Below are 6916 nucleotides of genomic sequence, written 5' to 3'. Positions count from 1 at the left end.
CCGTCGTCCTTGGCTTCCCGGATCAGGTTGGTAGACGCTAAAGGACAAAACGATTTTCCCCTATTCATCATCATCATCAGCCTGGCTATACGCCCACTACAGGACAAAGACCTCTCCCATGTTCTGCCAGGCAACTCTGTCCTGTGCTTGGTGCTCCCACTTAATACCCGAAAACTTTCTGGTCTCATCTGCTCACCTAACCTTTGCCTTTCCCTCATCCGCTTGCCTTCTTTGGAAATCTAGTTAATGACCAGCGGTTAATACTGCCTACGCACTTTACGTGCCCGGTCCATGTTCATTTCTTCTCTATTTCAATATATCCTAGTAACCTCGGCTTTTTCCCTGATCCACTCTTCCCCCATATTTGTATAGTACAATTTCCCAATCCCGAAAACGCCACTTTTAACCACAACACAATGTTTGCTAAGCGAGAAAATGTGGAAAAAAATGTAGTGAATGGAAACGCCACCTTGAGATTTTCTGCACTGTCACGTCATAAATTTTGAAGGTATTTACTGGGTTTAACGCAGCTTTCAATCGAAAAAATTTTATTGTATTATGTGATCGCCGTTGACATACGAAGTTTCAAAAAATTTTATCGAGCCAATGTCGTGAAAGTGTGAAACATACATTTTTATCTTGCTAGGAAGCGCAGCCACTATTACAAAGAACACACAACACAAGCGCTTGTGTTGTGTGTTCTTTGTAATAGTGGCTGCGCTTCCTAGTAAGATGGATCCTTACCAACTGGCCCGATACAATTGTTTATTGAGATACATTTTAAAATTTCTAACGTCACGCACGAAGATTAATGCGCGAAATTTTAAAATGAAGCTTGCTTTGACCGATTATTTATATTTAGTGTACCTTAACAATTTTAGGGCACTCGTACATTTAACAGTGCACCTCTTCTGAAACTGGTCGGAGCGCTTCGGTTCCCAGATACACCCACAGAAGGCTTAAGTGCCGCGGTCGTTGATTGAATGCATGTGGTTATATCCACCCAAGTATACGTGTGGTCTTAATCAAATTAGGCAAGACATTGTAGGCCAACATAAATAAGCCATCCATACATCAGTCCCTTGTGTAAGTGGCATTTCTATAATTGGGGACGAACCTTCGTCGCAATCGAGTGGTTGCTACAAAGGCGGGTCTTCTCTCGGATCCTTTTTACTTCGCCAGTAGTACGGCATCGTGCGCCTAACTATTATCGGGGCGTCAACGCACTTAAAAAAATCTGAAGTAAAAATCAAAATGGGAGATGATTGACCCATATTTTCCTTTGAGCATTTAGTCTTATCAACACTTCGACACTCGCCATCTGCGTTTAGCCGGTGAGATTTTTGTTCACCGCCGTTTTTTTTCCAGAGGGTACTTTTACTACGTATTAATTTCCTGTTTTTCTCCTTCCAGAAATTTTTTTTTCAGAACTTCTGCGTCCGAGACGTTCATCTGGAACCATTTTTTTTCTAGAGCGTTTGTGTGGGTTTTGTTCGTGTTTTCCTTCGACAAGACTTTTTTTGTTCTCTGTTGGAAATAAAAAAAAGTGTTTCTTTGATAATGTTCCTTCCTCGTATGTTCAGTAGAAAATTAGGGGCGAAGCTTTTTATAGCGGCACCCGTTCGTCCCTCGTAGTCGTAGTCGTAGTGCGTAACCAGCGTTACATTTTGACCTGCAAGGTGGTGCCGGTAGGAGATTTCTCCTGTGCTTTGTTGAACAATAAAAAGTTCGCGGCGTGCGTGTTAACTAAAAGCTGAATGCTCCGGTCTCTCATTCCCCATTAGCAGCCATTGGCATGTACATTGAGCACTATCTGACAAGAAATGGTTGCTACGTTATAGTCGCTGTGTGTAACTTTCTTAGCTTTTAGAAAGGGTTAGCGAGCGTTGAGCCGCAGTGCCATGAATACAATGAACTAGTATATACCATGAAGTCAAGGTGGTTAAAGGTGGGAAATAGATACGGAGCGCAAGCCGTAAGAACGTAAAAGCCGAATTCTCCTGTCTCTCATTTCCCATTAGCAGCCATTGGCATATACATTGAGCACTATCTGTCAGGAAAAGGTTCCTACGTTATACTCGTTGAGCGTAACCTCCTTGCTTTTAGAAAGGTTTAGCGAGTGGTGGGCCGCAGTGCTATGAATACAGTGAACTAGTATATACCATGAATTCGAGGTGGTCAAAGGTGGGAAGTAGACCCGAAGCGCAAGCCGAAAGAAAGTGTGCGTATGCCACCTCTCGTTTAGTCCTTGGAATGTCTGCTGGATGGCGGTGCTTCTATATGGGGAATATATGATAAAAAGATGCGAGATGGTGTTACTTGGAGTGTTGAATAGATGGACGAATGGACACACAGACAGATGTATGGATAGACGCATGAATGGACGCAGGGGTGGATGCATTGACAAACGCAGGGATGGACGCACGAACAGATGCACGTACGGACGGGCGGATGGACGCATGGACGGTCACACAGACGGACGCATAGACGGACGCAAGCAAGAATGAATGGATGGCCGAATGCTTCGCCCCATTTTGCATCATTCACTCCGTGGATATGCTGCCATTTTTTAAGGCTACTGCGTCTGCTGTCGTCTTCGTTCGTACTGCTACTTGCACTCGTGTTCCACTTGCCAATCGTTCTAGGTGACGGCGCTATGACGGAGGAAAATGAGGCGTTAAAGCAGGGGCGTTGTTAGGGGTACTGGGCCCGTGCCCCCACCCCGAAATGTTATTTCGCTATGGCATAGAGAGTGAAAGAAAAAACTATTCAAGGAGGTGCCCCCACTAAAATAAAAAAAAAATGTCCCCCACTTCAGCCGCGAAAAACTTTCCTGGCTGGCTTCACCTGGCGTACCAGTAAAAACTTCGCAGATATCGAGCTGCGGACAGTGGAAACGACAGAATTGACTTCAATTCTATTGCACATAAAATGTACTGTATGTACCATACCGTATGTTTAATGGTCAAGTTGAAAAGCAATCGGCGAATGACATTAGCTAACGCTCGTTTTCGGCGTCGATTAGGTTCCCTACGCTTTGCCTGTCCTTGGTGAAACGAGTGCCCCGCTACCTAGCGATGGAGGTACTGACCGGAGGAGAAAGACTCTTCGCAATCGCTGATTGATGCGTGGCTCGTGTAAAATGGCGGCAAACACCGGCTGTACGTAAGGGGTGGGGGGGGGGGAGCCGGAAAGGAGGCAGTGGTTGGTAAGAAGTAAAATTTAGGGACTACAATTGAACCCTTACAGCTAGGAATTTTACCCCGTTAGTCTTATGGGGTAAAGCTGGAAGCCCGGGTGCGGTGCGATGTCTGTCACAAGATGGTGAAATCTTCCAAAGCCATCCACTACGGCGTCTTTGATGATATTATCGTGGCTTTGGGGCGTAGAACACTACCAGTCAACTGGGAAGTTTTTTTTTACAGCGCCAAAACAAGAATCATCATCCGGCTTGCTCGCACTTGTTCAAGAAAACTTTGCTCTCCAATTCCCCGTCTGGAATCGTACACCCACTACATCACGCTGATAGCGCGCTTGTTTTCGTGCTATCTCCGTGGCCCGTGAATGGTGGGCGCGCGTAGATAACACGAATACAGGAGCGCGAGATCGATGACGATAATCGTTGTTGGCCAAGAAGACGTTACAAATGCTTCTGCAGGGCACTGTTTTTCGAGCAAAAAGTACTCGAGAACAAGCTGCAGTTGTGGTTGTCCGTATAGCTGTCTGGCAACCTTAGTTACACTACAGTAAACCGTTGTGGGAAGCACAGGCCGCAGTTAGGCTCTGTTTGAGTCGCAGTTACCGATTACCGGTTCCTCCCGTTTATATTAGGTCAGAATTTGCGTGGATGCGTATGCTCTGTGCAACTTATGAACGTGGTGCTCGTCAAATTTTACAAACTGTGTAATACGTATGTTCGCTGCGTCGACAGAACTGACATGGGTGGTACTACAGTCGTGCGGTTATATACAAATTCCAAATCCAGACAAAGGCGGTCTGTTCCATTGAGTCGCACGCGATTGGTCCATACGAGCCATGACGAATGCTGTGACGTTCTGGGTGACGTGGGCTGGCGTGTCACGTGAGTGTTTTTCTTCGGTTTTCGGAGGAAGGCGAAGGAACGGTCGGAGTCTGAGAGACTAGAGTGCCTAGAATATTCTCCTAGTGTCATGAACAGGCGCCTTCCCCATCGGCGGCTGGGAAATTGATTTGGATTCGGCGTTAGGGGGCGCTACTTGCAACTGGCGCGTCAGTTTGCGTGCCGGCCAGGCCTTTCAACGTTGTGTCGGGTGGCGACTTGTCTGTGTGGTGAAGCGTGTTCTCGCTACGTTTCGAATATGTGCCGTGAATTCTCGTGCAGTGATTGTGTGTGACTATGCCTGAAAAAAAAAAAGGAAGAACGTGCTTTGTGCAAAGGCGGGTACAAGTCTTTCAAAGAGAAGGTGTCTCTGTTCAGGGCTCCGGCAGACCCTGTTCGTCTTCAAGAATGGGCGCGAAACATCAAAAGAGGTGACAAAGTTCTAGACGAAACCTGTGTAGTGTGTTCTCGTCATTTTGATGATCGCTACATCCAAAGAACTTTCAAGCATGTCATCAACGGTGAGGACATCGAATTCGACCGTGAACGACCATCGCTAACGCCGGACGCCGTTCCTACCATTTTCCCGGATGGCCCCGCTTACCTGACTAAACCAGTGCCTCGAAAAAGAAAAGAGAGGAATATTGCTGACTGCACAGCTCCGCCTGCTAAGCGTAAAGCGCCGAATGAACCCACGACTTCCCAGGCCTGTGACGATGCTGCCGCTGGCGAGGAAACAGCACAGGCGCCGCACCCGTTTCACAGCATAACGCCGCCGTCGGCATTTTGCAGCAAAATTTGCTTGCCCAGTAACCCAGAAGCATTGTGCTTCGCATGGCACTACAATACAGTGCTGGGTGACGTCTGCGTGTTGAAACACGTAGTGTTTTCGTCAAGCAAGGAAGTAGGTGCTGCAGATGGGTACCTTTGCAGTACTTACTGCCGCGGCATAAATGTGGAAGAGCACTATGTCAGCACCGAAACTGACGCACTCGCTTCGCTGAAAAGGGCCGACGATCTGCTTCTTTGTTGCGGCTGCGAAATTGAGCCTGCCGCTGGCACTAAGTGCGCCTACGGGAGGGAATGGTGGTCGCGGATGAGGAGAGAAATATGTGATTTTTTGTGTTGAACAGTCGTACCGCTGGGAGCCCCCGGTTGGCCACCCCTTAATTACCGCAATTTAAAAAGTAGCATTGGTAACGCGCGAGCGGCCAATCTATGAAGAGGCGGCACGGCAGGAGGACACAAAATCTCAACAAGGCAGAGAGCTCGCATACATTTCGTTCAAATTCACACGCTTTATTTACAGTCTGCATGGAAAACACAGGATAACAAGGCAATCACGTGCTAAGCCATGAAACCACCACTGCAATTTCAACGCAAAGCGTCTGCTCCGGCTTGCTGCCTTCCCAGCTTGCCGAAAAAGCAGCGCGCCAGAGAGCGGTACTGCCACCTGGCGGCTGTATCACATACCATTTCCCCTCGGCCGGCCCGTTCACGACACTAGGAGAAATATTCTAGGCACTCTAGAGAGACCGTCTGAAAGGAACTGGATTACAGTGTACTAGAAGGGGACAGTGGAGTGAACGAGGCGACCGCGCCGCACCTCGGCTGATTCTTCGGCGGGTGACTAGCGGTGGCGGTGTAGTCCCATGGTGCTAAAGATCTCAGAAGCGTCTATATTGGGAGCACACGCGCCCGAGCATGCGAAAGCGTGTACTTGCTCGTTTTTAGCGCATTTAATTCGTTTATGAGCATTTACCAGTGTATGCACACCTGCTACGCGCCATGGTGCACGAGTGAATATGTAGGCACGCAGAAATTGCGTCGATACATTCACTGTTACACACACAGACACAAAAAAAAATCAATCGAAATTTGCATGGATCCGCCTAGCTTCTTGCTGAACGAGCGCTTTGAGCCGCGTTACATCTTAAGTGGCCACTGGCGAACTACAAAGAGAGAAGTATCAAAACCGTGATTAAACCATACGCTTGTTTTGTCGGCAGTTTCTACGATATCCAGAGCACAGTGTTCCTCATATGAGCCTACATGCGCTCGACTATTTCACGAGAAACCCGAGTATAAGTAACGTTGTCACAACATTAATCAGTGACGACTCTGTTTTACCATACCAGTTTTGTCGAAGATAATAATTATTGCTTTCTGAAAGGCTTAATACATAATAAACTTATTAAAACAACACACAAACATATTAAAAAGTGCCAATGGTATATATGGACCGTCTGTTAATCTGCGTAAATTCATTGTAACCAGTTCTCATTTTGTATGGACAACTTAAATTGTGCTGCTTTCCAAATATTCTAATGGCGTAACGTCATTGCAAGCGAGCGAATTTATGACAATGTTTTGTATTATAAGCATTGTTCTATTATTAAGTATCAAAAGTGCAGGCAGACAGTGGTGCATCTTGTTTTAAGAAATTTACCTTCCTTGTATATGTACCACGCACACACACCCACACACACACACACGCACACACACACACACGCACACACACACACACACACACACACACACATATATATATATATATATATATATATATATATATATATATATATATATATATATATATATATATATATATATATATATATATATATATATATATATATACTGACGCAATGCCCCTCAGCACAGCTACTATGTTTAGGCGGAGCATTTCTCGTCCGACTACGTTAGACTTGACCTAGTTTCCAGACCTCATACTGTCGAAAAGGTGAAACTTACAGTGCGCATTTGTAGAGACACCCTATATTCAGCTTCGATAACTCTAAACCATTGGCGAGGGCTCCCCATGGCAGATTTCTTTTT

This window comes from Rhipicephalus microplus, chromosome X, assembly GCF_043290135.1.
Source record: "Rhipicephalus microplus isolate Deutch F79 chromosome X, USDA_Rmic, whole genome shotgun sequence".
Lineage (NCBI taxonomy): Eukaryota > Metazoa > Arthropoda > Arachnida > Ixodida > Ixodidae > Rhipicephalus > Rhipicephalus microplus.
This window is presented reverse-complemented; position numbering follows the sequence as displayed.